Consider the following 16469-nt stretch of genomic DNA (forward strand, 5'->3'; position numbering starts at 1 on the left):
AATAAATGCTAAGATTTTTTTTTTTAAATCAAAAAATCAAGAAATTTAGATTGGGAGATTGAAACCCCCACAAAGCTTGGGATTAAAAACCCCATTTTACTTAATATATAGTATAGATAGATATATATATAGATGCCTAAGGATACATGTTAAGAAGACATTAAATAAATATATTTATATCAACTTATATAGAAAATAACACAACTTTAGTTAAATTTTTTATATTTATAATAAGACTAAAATACCCTTTTTGCATTGCACCCTTCTCCTCCCTTATTTTTGTATGCCTCCTCACTTTTTCTTTAAAATTTGATGTTTTATATTATTTTAGTTTGGTGAAAAAAAAAAATCAAATACTATTATTTTGATATGATTTTTTAACATACAATAATATCTAAAAATTCACATATATATTCATATTTATTTTTGTCAAAACAATTTATAATTTTTTAAAAATAAATTCTAAAAGTTAAATCAAATAAAAATATTTTGCAACTAAAGTTTTTCAACTTTACTTTCATATATTTTTCGTGGGGTTCTCACCTTATTAAAAACCCTTAAAAAAAATAAAACAAAACCAAAAAAAATATAAGATGTTTAATTTATTTTTATGTAGTAGTTGTTAAAAAAATTATCTTTAAAAACAGGGATACTTAAGTTATGTCTTTCCGTAGTCTACATGCACTAATTAACATATTAATTAGTGTACTAACACTAGTTATGACATTATTATTGATCCCACTATTAATCACATTACAAATTTCAAAAATTTCGTTAATTATACCACATAATTAATTGATACACTAGTTAGTGTACCAATTAATATATATAGTATTATTCTATGTCTATATGGAGAAACAATTAACTATTAAAAGTCTTCATAAATTTCTCTCGTCCCCTTACATTTCCCATGGAAAGTGTTGAAAGTCATTTATTACTTTCTTGTTAACAAAACCCTAATCATTAAAATGGGATTTAAATATATTAAAAGAATGAATCAAATAAGTGACATAATAAAGAAATTAAATACTTATGTTAAAGTGAAAATTTGTGATAAATTCAATTTGAGAATTGTTTGAGGTGTTAGAATCGTTGGGTATTTTTTATTAGTGAGAAGTACATGCTTTGTGAAATATTATGGCGAGAATTACATTTTGTTATTTTAGAAAATATTTTTTTTCCAGATTTGACCTTTTATGTTGAATTTTTTTAACCTATCTCTTCAAATTGTTCAAAAAATCTATTTGTTAAAATTCTTATCTGTTGAAATTATTTGTTCAAAAAATCTATCTGTTGAAATTATCTATTCAAAAAATCTATCTATTCAATTTCACTAACTTTTTTTTCCTAGTTGTTGAAATTTACCAAGCATGTTTCTCTTATCTATTAAAATTCTACTTATTGAAACTCACCAAGTTTGTTTTCTCTATCTATTCAATTTAATTTTTTGTTCTAGAGAGAGAAAAGAGAAAGAGAGGTCTTTGTTTAAATTTTTTAGCTTTATATGTCCAAATTTTTTCTATCTGTTCAATTCATCAATAACAATCTAACCATCCAAATACCTGTCTTTTTTTCTCTCTGTTCGAAACCCTCTCTCTACCTGTTGAATATAGACAATCAATCATCTAATTTTCTCTCTTTATCAAGATTCATGCTTGGTACAACGACGAACTATCCCCAGAGACATGCTCTTCCTCCGTCGGCTGCTTCGGGTGACTCGCTGGAGCTTAATTGAAAACCTAATGAACCGAACGGCCACAAAGAATCATCTCACTGGGGTTATTTGACCTTTAATCTTACAAAATATTCGAGAGTGGAGATAGAGGAGCTTAAGAGACACCTTCGGCCTGGATCGACCACCACTATGGTGTCAATTATAGATTTGGATATTGTGGAGGCAGCGGAGCCGCTACAACACCAGTACCGCCACCTACATTTCTCTCTCACCTATATTTTCGATCGATCATGACGGTGACATCCATCGAATCCCCAACAGTAGTGCCCAAGGATCTAAAGTTAGAGTTTTGATTCCATTCGAGTTGGGTCAACTCGATTGATTGAAGAAGTTCCCTATAGCAAACAACGAACTCTCCAAGACTGCGAAGATAAAGGATCGTTGGATCAGAGATAAAGAGAGAGAAAGAAAGTCACCTCTAAGGAGGAAGAAATATGAGAGAGAAGAGTCTAGGGTTTGAAGAGAGAGAGAGAGAGAGAGAGAGAGAGAGAAACAGTGACTGAAGAAATGGGCCAACAGATAGGTTCCCACACGTCAATTTCACCAGATCCTTATTCTATGTGTGTATGCATAGGAATGAGTAGTTTGGTCATTTTGCAGAAGTATGTCCTTATGGACACAATCATTTAGCTCATTGACTTTTAGACAAAACAAATTCGAAATTGGACTTTTCGATAGAATGTCTAATGTTAAAATCAAATAAATAAATTTTAAATCACAAAATGTAACACTCACTAGTTGAGTGATTCATCAAACATTGATGGTAAAGAGAGAAAACGGTAGAGAGACAAAAAGAAAATTAGATTTGTTTTAAGGGTATTTAATCATTTAATTTTAAATCCGACCCTCCTATTATGATAGAATTATGAAGGGCAATTCTATCTCTACACATCAAATCCTTTTGTTGCACATATTTTTCAAAATACACACTTAATAAATTTAAAATCTTATGTTTTGTTCAGTGCACATTCTACCCCTACCAAAAATATCCTCATATTCTTCATTATTCAAACCCTAATCCTAACCCTTAATCCTTATCTTCCTTATTTATCGTCGATAACTTGTATCGTTCCCAGCACTTCATCTTTCTACTGTTGTCAGCTGCCATCTGTTTGGAAGTATTGGAGGGAGAGAATTGGATTTCATACCATGGAGTCCATTATTTGGTTGAGAATTGGTAGGCCAAATTAGGAGTCCCATTGGACTATAAATTCCATATATGTTGAATTATTGTGTCCTAGGGGATGTGGGATAGAAATGGTGGGATTGGAATACCATGGGATTAAGTTAGAAAATGACAAATTTGCCCTCCATGTATTTGATTTCATTATGCATTGTATTTAATAAAATAAAATAAAATATAAAAATCTCAATTAAACAATAAATAAATTTTTTTTTGATGTTTATTTATTTAATTTTTTAAATAAATTTTTATAGATGTTTTATTTTTAATTTTTGTTGATATTTTATTTATTTATTATTTAATTCCATTGTTTAATATTTATTATTTTTTAAAATAAATTTATTTCAAATTTTATTTTAAAAAGAATATAAATTTTTATTGATGTTATATTTATTTAATTTAAAAAATAAATAAATTTATTTAATTCTTAAAAAATAAAATAAAATAATTTTTTATTTAGCCTAGCCAAAAAAAAAATTATTTAATCTCTCTCCTCTCTCTTTCTCTCACATCTTACATATTAATTAATCATTTTTTTTTCTCTCACATGTATTCAACTACAAAATAAAAAAAATAATAATAATAATAATTCCAAACTCCAAAACTATTTTTAAAATATACAACCAAATAAATTTTCAAATTTTGTAAACTCTTCTTAAAAACTTATTTTTTAAAATTGTTTCACAAATACAAACCAAACATGACCAAAGTTAGGGAAGATGGAGCTGGAGAAAGACGGGAGGAGTTTGCCGCCAACAGAAGGGTGGGAGACTAGGGCTTAGGAATTATGATTTTGAATGAAAAAGATAAGGCAATTTTAAATAAAATTATAATAAAAATAAAACTCATTAATTGCGTAGAAATAGAATTACCTGATTATAAAATCCCACCGTACGATGTGGTGGCAGCGCTATTGAATGGGCTTCAATTCTGGGATGACATTGCTTGCGTGGAAGCAATGGCAGCCTTGCGTGCGGTGCAATTTGCAAAAGGATTTATGCCATATGAATATTCACCTAGAGGGAGATTCTACAAATGTGATAAGGCAATTCAAGACCGGGAGAGGCATGCAACTTATTGTAAGTTAAAAGTTGATAATCAAAAAATATATGTCAAAAGCATCCGTTACTTAACTTTTAAATAATCAACTTTTCTCAACTTATTTAAGTTATTTCTGCCCAAAAAATTATAAACAGAAACTGCACCAAATAGTCTGACATAGATTCTCAAATTAAAATAGGCTATAATCACCCCTATAATGCACACCAAACACCCCCTTTGTCTTGGTTTGGACATTTGGCACTAGCTGTTCATTGTTGGGCGGATTTCGGTCTTTCTTTGTTGGTCATGTTTATCGAGAGAATAATCTGACAGCTCATTGTTTGAGTAGACTTGCATTTGATAGTATTGGTCCGTGAATTTGGATGGAGAATGTTCCACCCGAGTTAGCGCCTTTGATTTTGGCTGAAGCCTCTTCTTCTTAATATAAGTTTTCGCCTTCCTAATAAAAATAGAAATAAAAAAAATGTGGCCATTGTGTTGCAAATTGAAAGTCATATATATTAGTCCTTTTACACTAGACAAACCTAAAAATTATATAAAATTTTAAAAAAATCACCAAAGATTAAAAATAAAAATAAAGAAGTGTAACTTTTTTTGGTTTTGTCAAACAGAGCCTATGGGCTGGTTTGGCCAAAAAAAAAAAAAATAGTAGATTTATTATTATTATTTTTTTACTGTTTTTGGATAAAGTTGTTAAAAAAAATTGATACATTTGATAATTACTATAAAAAGTTGCTTTTTTGTTATTGGAAAATTTTAGGTGGGGTTTGATTTTTTTAATTTTTAATTTTTAGTTAATTTTTATTATTTATTTTTTTTAGTTTGCTTTCTAGATTTACTAGAGTAGAAAGACTTGAAAAGAGTAAAATAAGAAAACTCTAATTTTTCACTAAAATCAAAAGTTGAAAAAAAATCAACTTTCAATGCTTGCGAGAAAGGGCGGATCTGGTTAAAAAAAGTTGGGATTTAAATATCATAGAATACAAATGTAAGATAAATGATCAAAAATGTTAGAGATGCTAAAAATTTTACTAAATATCTCATATAGTTGTGGTATCCACACGGGACTCACATTGTATGGATCCACTTATGTGAGATATTTGATAGAAATTTTGATAGAATTTTTAGGGTCTTCACCATTACACATAAATGACTGGTTCCACATCTTTCATCTGTAATTTATTATGTAAATTCCATGTGTTTTTAAAATTGTGAAAAGATTATTTTTCTAATTGTCAACTAAATAAACTGGCACCAAAATATTTTGATTTAAATAGTCAAAAGTGATTTTTTTTAAAGTCTCGTTTCGCAAGTTAGTATTTTAGTTAAAAAATTATTAAGAAAATAAAAAAAAAGTCAACATATTATACAAAAAAGTCAAAAATTATATTTTCTCTACTTTTTAAATATTTTTTTATATAAAAAAATTATCCTAAACATATTAATTTATTATGTTAGCAAAAAAATTAATAAATTGTTAAAATAGAATGTTCCAAATAAAACAAAATGAAGCCTAGCATTTAGTTTTTTTTGTGGGAGAATTACATCTCTCTAGGACATAATTTTTCTTTTCACACACATGGAGAATTAGACTCTCAAATTTTTTTACTTGCCCTCTATCACAAAATCACTTGCACCTCACTTATTTTTGTAATTTTTTTTTTTGTCCGATAATTCCCTCTTTGTTTATTGGGTGAGAGAAGTGTCCTTGTATTAAAATTGTTACGGTTAGTGTACCCTTGTTTCTCATAAACGCATTTGAAAAGTTGGCTATTTTAATTAATTTTTTAGTTATATTAGCTTAGCTAAAAAAATTATAGGGTTAATCACACAAAAAATCCTAGGGTTTCGCGTCATTTTCATTTTAAATCCTAGGTTTTTAATTTCGACAAATTAAACCCCATCCTTTTACTCGTTTTTCAATCTAGCTCCACCGTCCATCTTCGTCATATTAAACTAACGAAAATCTAGGCATAATTTCATATTCAAACCCACATATTCAAGAACTTGTATATCCCTCGTCGTAACTTCGTTTTGCCTCATTTTTTGGTCCTTGGATTTACCTCATGACCTAGTTTTCATTCCACCCTTCATGCGCCTTATTCTACCTCTTTTTCTGTGCTGTTGGAGCTCCGAAATTGGCTAAAAATAAGATTTTTCTTTCTTTGGGCAAAATTTTCATTATTGAATTCAGATGTTCAAGAACTTGTATTTCTCTCCTTTTAACTCTGTTTCGCCTCATTTTCGCGTTGTTGGATTCACCTCATGACCTAATTTTTATTCCATTCCTCATATGCCTTATTTCACATTTTTTTTTGTGTGTCGTCAGATATTCGAAAATTGGCCAAAAAATAAGATTTTTTTACCCCTCTATCTTCTATCTCCATAGTTCTTCCTTTCTCCTTAATTTCCATTATTATTCTCTATTTTCCTCTTCCCTTATGGTCCTTCCATCAAGCTCATGGTGGCCACCAAACCTCCGACGGTGGCAGTGTCGTCAAGTATAGAGGTATATGACTTACAAGAAGGGGAAAAAACGTAGGGTAGGGGGAACATCCATGAAAGAAAGGGAAAAGAGAGAATAATGATGGAAAGGAAGGAGGGATGAAGGAAGAAACATGGAGATAGAAGATAGAGGAGGGGGAAAAAAAAAGAGTGAGAAAAATCTTATTTTTGGCCAACTTTCAAAGCTTTAACGGCATGCAAAAAGAGGTGGAACAAAGCATATGAGGGATAAAATGAAAACTGTGTCATGGAATGAATCCAACGATATGCAAATGAGGCAAAACGACGTTACGACAAGGGAGATACAAGTGCTTTAATATGTGGGTTTGAATTTAAAAATTTTGTCCAAATGGAGAAAAATCTTATTTTTGGCCAAGTTTTGGAACTCCGACGGCACGCAAAAAGAGATGAAACAAGGCATATGAGGGATGAAATGAAAACTAAGCCATGAGGTGAATCCAATGACGCGAAAATGAGGCGAAATGAAGTTACGATAAGGGAAATACAAGTTCTTGAACATGTGAGTTAGAATCTGAAAATTTTGCCCAAAGAGAGAAAAATTTTATTTTTAGCAAATTTTCGGAGCTCCGATGGCATGCAAAAAAACGTAGAACAAGGCGTACAAGTGTAAATTTTTTTTGTTTTTGTCAAACAGAGCCTAAGGGCTGGTTCCCCCCCCTCAAAAAAAAAAGGTAAATTTATTATTATTATTATTTTACCATTTTAGGATAAAGTTGTTAAAAAAAAATGATACACTTGACAATTACTAAAAAAAATTGCATTTTTGTAGTTGGAAAATTTTAGGTGGGGTTTGATTTAGTGAACGTCTTACTTTTATTTTTTTTAGTTTGCTTTCTAGATTTAGTAGAAAGACTTGAAAAAAATAAAATAAGAAAACTCTAAATTTTTTCACTAAAATCAAAAGTTAAAAAAAATCAACTTTTTATGCTTGCGAGATAGGGTGGATCTGGTTTTAAAAAGTTAGAATTTAAATTATCATATGAGAGGGTAATTTTTTGGGAAAGAATTGGGCCGAGCTGTGAGTTGGGCTCTGCGGCCCAAAGTATGAAGGAATCGGTAAGAAGCCGTAATGTTATTTCGGCCCAGTAGAGGTGTAGGTACTCCGGCCCAGGAGAAGTGAAGTTATTCTGGCCCAGGAGGGGTGTGGTTACTCCGGTTCAAGAATGTACAAAGCAACTCCGGTCCGGTGGCAGTTTGAAGTGAGTCCGGCCTTGCATTTAGTCCGGTCGTGACATATTATGGTTAGGTCGGTCAGAACTTGCTACTTGGAAGATTGATCTAAACACACCATGGTTGAACAGGGGAAAGCCGAGATAAGGAGTTGGAGGAGAAATCCGAGCTAAGGATAGTTCGGCCTTCTCTGTAGCTCTACATAGCCAGTTTTTATTTCGGTTAAATGGTAGTTCGGCCATGGAGGAAACCATCCCACTTGGTTTAAGCAGTGGGGGAGGGTGTAAAAGGATAAGCATTATCCTCAGGAGTATGAATCCTAGGAGGACTCTGTATGGAGAAATAAAAGTCCTACTAGGATTATGCCACTCGAAACCTATAAAAGCTCACAAGCACCACCTTGGAGGAGGTAATTGAACACAATTCTTTTTGAGAGCATAAAACTTTGTCTATTTGTCAAGCTTACTGACTTAGGCATCGGAGAGGTTTCCGGCACACACCCGCCGGCTAGCTCACGTTTGTGTTTTCGGGTGATAAAGCGACGTCGTACGGAGGAGCGTGGACTTGGTCAACAGGATTATACGAGGAGAATTATTTCCTCCCCGTACAATTGGCGCCGTCTGTGGGAACAAACAGACAAGAACAAAAACCTCTTGACTAAGCTCCTCCTTTTCTCAATCAATGGCACACATTGAAGAACTACCGCAGTCCGCCGTCGACGGGCTAACTCCAGACGGGGGCGCAAGGCGAGAAGGATTACCCTCTGTCCCTCCTATGGCAGATCTAGAGCCCCAACAACATAACTCCAGGAGGAGTGGCAGGGGAAGGCGGAATAGCAGCCCTCGTCACTCTCAAAGTCCTGACAGGCAAAGGAGGAGGATTGATCCTCAAGCCCTGGAAGATCGCGTGAAAGAACAAGATGAACTAATTCGGAAGATGGCGGCGGACATGGAAGCATTAAAACGCCAGATGAAGACTAAAGATGTGGCGACAGGAGAGGGGCGCAAGCACAAGACGCCCCCTCGCCACTCAGAGAATCGTAGTAGGAAAACTACACCCTCCCAAGGAGAGAGCAGAAGCCTCTGGACAGGCGACACTCATTCCTTATCTTCCAGAACTCGTCACTCCAGGTCTGAGAGGACGAGATCCGAAAGATCATACACTGAAGGAAACACGTATTGGCCTTCGCACTCACACCAAACCAGATCTAGACAAACAGAGCTGCCCAGGTCATCCGACTTACGAACCGTGCTCGAAGAAAAAGCACGATGCAAGGAGGATGCCAGGGCAAGGGATCCACACCGAGTCTCGGCCTTACAACGGTTGGCTCCTCGGACGCATGGAAGCGTCGAGGTTAGAATGCCAATACCACAACCGGCCTACGAACCAACGGACAAAGCATTGGCAAGACTACAGACTTCGCCGTTTGTTCCAGCGATCGAAAACGCGCCCCTACCATCGGGCTTCCTTCAGCCGAAATTCACTACCTATGAAGGGAAGACGGACCCGTATTCGCACCTGAGCCACTTTCGCCAAGTCATGGCTGTGTACAGGCGAAACGAGGCCTTAATGTGCATACTCTTCCCGTCAAGTCTTGGCGACCTAGGCTTGACTTGGTTCGAAAAACTCCCAGAGGGCAGCATAGCCTCCTGGGCCCAATTGGCAGAAGCGTTCGTAACGAGGTTCCGAACAAACACTAAAACGCCGGTAGAGATAGACCAGTTACTCTCCATCGACATGGGTGAAAAAGAGACCCTCAGATCTTACAACAGTCGCTACTGGGAGACATTCAACCAGATTGGGGACTGCCCCACCAATCTGGCCATTGCGCAATATAAAAGAGGCCTACCAGTAGGGAACAGACTAAGTGATTCGATTACCATGACGCCACCCCTCACCATGGAGGCCCTGATGGAAAGAGTGCATCAGCACATCAGGGTAGAAGAGGATGACGCACGTGCAAAAGCAAAATCTGGTGCAACCACAGTACCAGAAAAGAAGACCCCAGCGAAGGTCAATGCAGTAGATCGGCAGAATAAAAACGGGCGTGGCAGACGAGATAACGGAGAAGACCCAGACAAAAGATGGTTGAGAATCCGCACTGCCATAACAACGATGTTCAAAAAACCAATATATCGGATTCTGAGCGAAATAAAAGACGAGCCTTTTGTCAAGTGGCCAGCCAAGCTAGGGGAAGCTCAGAAAAATTACGACGACAGATCACGGTGCACCTTCCACAAAGAAAAGGGGCACCGAACTGAGAATTGCACGCCACTGAGACAGCACTTGGAAGAATTGGTGGCAGCAGGCCACTTGGACAAATACATTAAAGGAGGAGCGCAGCCGGCCCCCCAAGATCATAATGACCATCCCAACAGAATGCCAATCGATGCACCACCTCAAGGCATTATCAATGTAATTCATGGAGTTTTTGAACCTGAGCGCGTATGCGAGCTCAGAGGTTCAATTAAGAAGGCTGAGCACTTTAGGGAAGTATTAAGTGCCCAACCTGCCATCAAGAAGGGGAAAACAGAGGCAACAAACGTCATGTCTTTTTCAGATAAGGACCTGGATCGAATATACTGTCCTCACAATGATGCTCTGGTTGTCACTCTCCGAGTCAAAGATTTTGACGTCAAGCGGATTCTGATTGACCAGGGTAGTTCATGTGAGATCATGTACTACGACACATTTAAACAACTGAAGCTGCAAGACAAAGACTTGGCGCCTGCAGTTTCTCCCCTGATTGGATTCAACTCCATGCTAGAGTGGCCTGTCGGCAAAATAATTCTTCCAGTCAGGGCAGGGAGTGTAACAAAACAAGTGGAGTTCTGGGTATTGAAGGTCCCCTCCACATACAACATCATCTTGGACAGAACATGGCTGCATGCCATGCGTTCGGTAGCGTCATCATACCATCAGGTAATGCGGTTCCCCAATGACACCGGCATAATTGAAGAAGTCTATGGCGATCAGATCATGTCAAAACAATGCTTCGCCACAGCGAATGGAAGCCGAGCTGCCAAAGGATACGTTCATTCGGTGGAAGAACCAGAGAGTAATGAACTATTCGCGGACGTCGGCAAAGAGGCTGATCAGAAAGCGGTGGAGGACTTGGTGGAGGTAAAAATAGATGAGAAGAACCCGGATAAGTTCTTCTTGCTTGGCTCATCGTTGTCCAGCACTGAGAGATTAGAGGTCTTGGAATTCTTGACCTCTAATATCGAAGTGTTTGCCTGGACACCTTACGACATGCCAGGCATTGATCCAAACTTCATCAGTCACCAACTCAATGTCCACCCATCCGCCAGACCTGTCATCCAACGCACACGCAGATCGGCACTCCACCACGCCGAAATAGTGGCAGAAGAGGTAGGCAACTTGTTGGAGGCAGGAGCAATAAGGGAAGTGCACTACCCAAGATGGATCTCCAACACAGTCGTAGTGCCAAAAAAGAATGGTAAATAGCGTGTCTGCGTCGACTACAAAACAGTCAACAAGGCGTGCCCAAAAGATAGCTTTCCTCTACCAAGGATAGATCAACTGGTGGACCTAACGGCAGGGCATAACCGACTTAGCTTTCTGGATGCATACAGAGGCTACCACCAGATCGCCATGCATGAACCAGACCAGGAGGTCACATCCTTCATAACACCAAGGGGGTTATATTGCTACAAGGTCATGCCCTTTGGCCTAAAGAACGCAGGGGCGACATTCCAAAGGATGGTCACCAAGATGTTTGAACCATTGTTAGGCAGAACAATGGAGGCTTACATCGACGACATGGTGGTCAAAAGCAAGGATGAGAATGACCATCTTAAAGATCTAGGCGAGATGTTCCAGATCCTGAAGAAACACAAGTTGCGCCTCAATGCGTCCAAATGCGCATTCGGAGTTGGATCTGGCAAATTCTTGGGCTTCCTGGTGACCAACCGAGGTATAGAAGCAGACCCCTCTCAGATTAAAGCAATCCAGGAATTGGAGAGACCAAACCCAGTCAAAGAAGTGCAGCATCTCACTGGTATGGCAGCTGCGCTCAACCGGTTCATAAGCAGGTCATCAGACAGACTACGACCATTCTTCCAAGCTTTAAAAGCCAAGTTTGAGTGGGATGAAGAATGCGACCGAGCTCTAGAAAGCTTGAAGGAGTACATGTCTTCCCCACCACTACTTGTTACTCCAGTACCTGGTAAAGAACTCTTTTTGTACCTGGCAGTCTCTCAGCACGCAGTCAGCGCAGTGTTGGTTCGTGCAGAAGGAATACAACACTTGCCCATCTTTTATGTCAGCAAGACATTGTTGGGAGCCGAAACAAGGTACTTGCCCTTGGAGAAACTAGCATTAGCATTAATGATGGCATCCAGAAAATTGGCGCACTACTTTCACGCCCACACCATAGTCGTCCTCACAGCCTTTCCACTAAAAGCTCTGTTTGAAAGGGCGAACTTTAGCGGGCGAATTTTGAAGTGGGCAGTAGAGTTGGGACAATTCGACATCAAGTTCCAACCCAAGACCGCAATAAAAGCCCAATCTTTGGCAGACTTCGTCACAGAGTTTACTCCTGGAAGTCATCATATCTGCCCAGTCGACCTAACTGACACAACCGAACTAGGGACGGAAGTTGACGCCGGAATAGCGCAACCCCTAGTGGAAGGTCGTCAATCAAGCACCAAGGCAGACCATACTAAGGACAACAAGGGAGAGACAAACAAAGGCTCACCAGCAGTTCAAACAGAGGACAAAGGACAGACAGCCAACATGGACCTTGAAGAAAACACCATTCTTGACCTCACGACATCATCTGATCCTTCCACTTGCTGGAAACTATTCGTTGGAGAGATGTGGAAGCTCTTTGTGGATGGTGCATCCAACCGACATGGTGCAGGGCTTGGCATAGTCCTCATCTCTCCAGACGGCCTGGTTATAGAGCAAGCAATCAACCTTGGCTTTCCAGCATCCAACAATGAAGCGGAGTATGAGGCGCTTCTCGCAGGACTCAAGTCAGCACACTTCATGAAAGCAACCGAACTAATGGTATACAGTGACTCTCTGCTGGTGGTAAACCAAATTTCTGGCGAATACGAAGCAAAGGACGACAGAATGGCCAAGTACCAAGAGTTAGTCAGAACAGAGATCAAGAAGTTTGATGTGGTAAGGATAGAACAAATTGGCAGGGAGGAAAACTGCCGAGCGGACGAACTGGCAGGCCTGGCCTCAATGGCAGATACATCAATCCCTCATCCATTACTCATCGACTTCTTACCAAGACCAAGCATAGAAAACCCCGAAGCAGAAGAAGTATGTTACACAGAATTAGGCCCTTCATGGATGGATCCCATCATCCTGTTCCTAAAAGACAGCATCCTACCAGAAAAAAAAGAAGCCAACAGAATAAGAGCAAAGTCGCAGCGATTTTGGCTATCTCCATCTTTGGCACTTTACAAGAAGTCATTCTCAGGGCCTTACCTAAAATGTGTTCATCCCAGCAAAGTAGAAGCATTCTTGTTCGAAATACACGAAGGGGTGTGTGGAAGTCATCAAGGGGGAAGGTCGCTCGCTTACAGGGCTATTTCACAAGGATATTGGTGGCCCTATATGCAAGCAGACTCAGAAAAATATGTGAAGAGGTGTGAGAAATGCCAAAAATTCGCGCACCAAATACATCAACCAGCAAGAGAACTCCTACCATTAACTAGCCCATGGCCTTTCGCAATGTGGGGCTTGGACATAGTAGGTCCACTTCCAACAGCGCCCGCGGCAGGAAGTTCTTTCTCGCAGCAACAGACTACTTCACAAAGTGGGTGGAAGCAGAAGCGTTGGCATCAATCAAAGAGAAAGACGTGAAGAAGTTTGTTTGGCAGAATATCATCACTCGGTTTGGCATACCAAAAGCACTAATCTCAGACAATGGTACTCAGTTCGACGGCAGAATCTTCAGAAGCTTTTGTGAAGAGTACAAGATAGAGTTCTACAATTCCACCCCGGCATATCCTCAAGCAAATGGGCAAGCTGAAGCATCAAATAAAGTCGTCTTGGATGGACTAAAGAAAAGGCTAGAGAAAGCAAAAGGCAAATGGGCGGATGAACTTCCTCACGTCTTATGGGCTTACCGCACCACACCTCGGCGATCAACCGGAGAAACACCATTCTCCTTAGCCTATGGAATGGAAGCAGTGATCCCACTAGAAGTTGGCCTCCCCACAATTCGAAGCGAAAATTTTGATCCAGACTTAAATGGAGAAGCCATAGCCTTACAACTCGACCTTGCAGAAGAAAGAAAAGAAAGAGCACTAGTCCACATCGCCTCATACCAACGAGAGTTAATCAGAAAATACAGCAAAAAGGTGCATCCAAGACAATTCAAGATTGGGGATTGGGTACTACGCAAAGTAATGGGAAACACCTTGATCCCAGGAGACGGCAAGTTAGGCCCAAATTGGGAAGGTCCTTATAAGGTGGTTGGGTTAGCAGGCATAGGGGCATACCACCTAGAAGACAAGGATGGCAAGGCAATCCCTAGGCCATGAAATACGGCCAATCTCAAGTTATTTTACTTTTAGCTTTTCTTTTTCAAACACATGTAATTTTCTCTTCCTTCAATAAAATGAGAAATTCTTTTTAGCAGAAGTTGTTCCTTATAGAAGTTAGCTTTAGTAAAGGTTAAGTATATTGCAAGCATTCTATTCTAAGTTAGCGGGAAAAACTAACTTAGAGGTTGGCTGGATTAAACCAACACCCTTCCTAAGCCCAGGATAAGGATCCAGGCTGCAGGACATTTGGTCGGAATAACCAAATACTATAAGTTAGCTGGAAAAACTAACTTCGATGGTTGGTTGGAATAAACCAACTCTTGTTACTCTTCAGCCGAAGTAAGTGCAAGGCTGAAGAGTGGTTGGCTGGAATAAACCAACACCTGTTACTCTTCAGTCGAAGTAAGTGCAAGGCTGAAGAGTGGTTGGCTGGAATAAACCAACACCTGTTACTCTTCAGTCGAAGTAAGTGCAAGGCTGAAGAGTGGTTGGCTGGAATAAACCAACTCTTGTTACTCTTCAGCCGAAGTAAGTGCAAGGCTGAAGAGTGGTTGGCTGGAATAAACCAACTCTTGTTACTCTTCAGCCAAAGTAAGTGCATGGCTGAAGAGTGGTTGGCTGGAATAAACCAACACCTGTTACTCTTCAGCCGAAGTAAGTGCAAGGCTGAAGAGTGGTTGGCTGGAATAAACCAACTCTTGTTACTCTTCAGCCACAGTAAGTGCATGGCTGAAGAGTGGTTGGCTGGAATAAACCAACTGTTATTACTCTTCAGCCGAAGTAAGTGCAAGGCTGAAGAGTGGTTGGCTGAAATAAACCAACACTTGTTACCCTTCAGCCATAGTAAGGGTATGGCTGAAATTGGATTGACTGGATTAAGCACTTTGTACTCCTCAGCCGAAGTGATTATATCGGCTAAGGAGTGGTTGGCTGGTAAGCAAAGTTTAAAAAGCCAGAACCGAAATAGAAGTTGGTGTAATAAAAGGCATTACAAAGTACAGGCATACATATCAGAACCGGAATAAGAGTTGAAGCAAATTTTCCATTCATTAAAAAGTCATTACAGAAGGGCACAGCCCGGTTACAAAGACAAGGTAACAAAAAAAAGGAGAAAAAATCAGGAAAAAAGTTCTTCAATTTCAGCATCAAAAGCCGCGTCACCAGCAACTTAAAGACCGGTTGCAAGAGGAAGTTCACTCTCGGTTGCCAGAATGCTTTCGGTTGGAACCACGGTTTCATTTGGCTGTTCGATAGGTAGGTCATCCACCATGGGCTCCAACCGAAGTGACGGGTCTGCACTTACAACCGGAATGTCTTCGGGAGCAGAGGAGTCATCAGAGTCTGAGTCCTCCAGAAACTCTTGTTGCAAGGCGTTTGCATACTCCGCAAGGGACTTCGGTATAAAGTAAGCTGGAGGGTCGAAGACCTCGGTCTGTTGATCATGACCGAGCTTCTCCACAGCCGCCCTCCAGCCGCACTTGAAGAACAGCTCCTTGGCGGCGTCGCATTGTTTGACATAGGCGTCTTCTGCCTCCTTATAACCTCGCTTGTACCCCTCTTTTTCGGCCGCCTCCACGCTCTTTTTTAGTTCGCTTATTTCGGTGTCTTTTCTCTTCTCAAGCTTCACCAACTCCCGCAGATATTTGTCCTTAATAGCAATGGCCGCTTTCTGCCTTTCTGTCTCCGCTGAACTAACCAGATCGGCAAGACAGCCGTTCTCCGCTTGTAGCTCGGCCATTCTCTTTTCGGCTTCTTCTAGCTCGGCCGCCTTTGCCTCGGCTTCCGCCATTGCTTGCCTTGTGGTTTTTCTCAGTTCTTGGACTTTCTTGTAAGTAATATTGTTCTTTTGTAAGGCCTGGCAAAACAAAGATTTCCTTTGAACCGAAGTAAAAGTTGGAAAATTTAGGCAGAAAAAACAGACAGAGCTACTTACCAAGATCATGGACTTCGATGTGGACCGGATTGACTTCATTTCGGTGTTTAATTGCTTTAAGTGGTGCTCCATGTCCTTGGGGAGGCACACACTTTTGGCCAGGTTAAAGGCCAATTGGTGATCTTTTTCAACCACGACCGAGTCAGTTGCTTTGATGTCTCGGTCGCTGAAGGTCAGCGGCGGAGCCCACTTCGGAGATTCAGCTCAGTCAGTTTGCTCCGGTTGGGGGGAAGGTTGAGGACTTTGGGGGACGGATTCAACCTCATCGACAAATTGCTGTTCGGTCGATGTAGATCGGGCGCGTTTGGAAGGGCGAGATGAAGAAGGCCG

Source organism: Camellia sinensis, chromosome 5 (assembly GCF_055761805.1).
Source record: "Camellia sinensis isolate YWXY chromosome 5, ASM5576180v1, whole genome shotgun sequence".
Taxonomy (NCBI): Eukaryota; Viridiplantae; Streptophyta; class Magnoliopsida; order Ericales; family Theaceae; genus Camellia; species Camellia sinensis.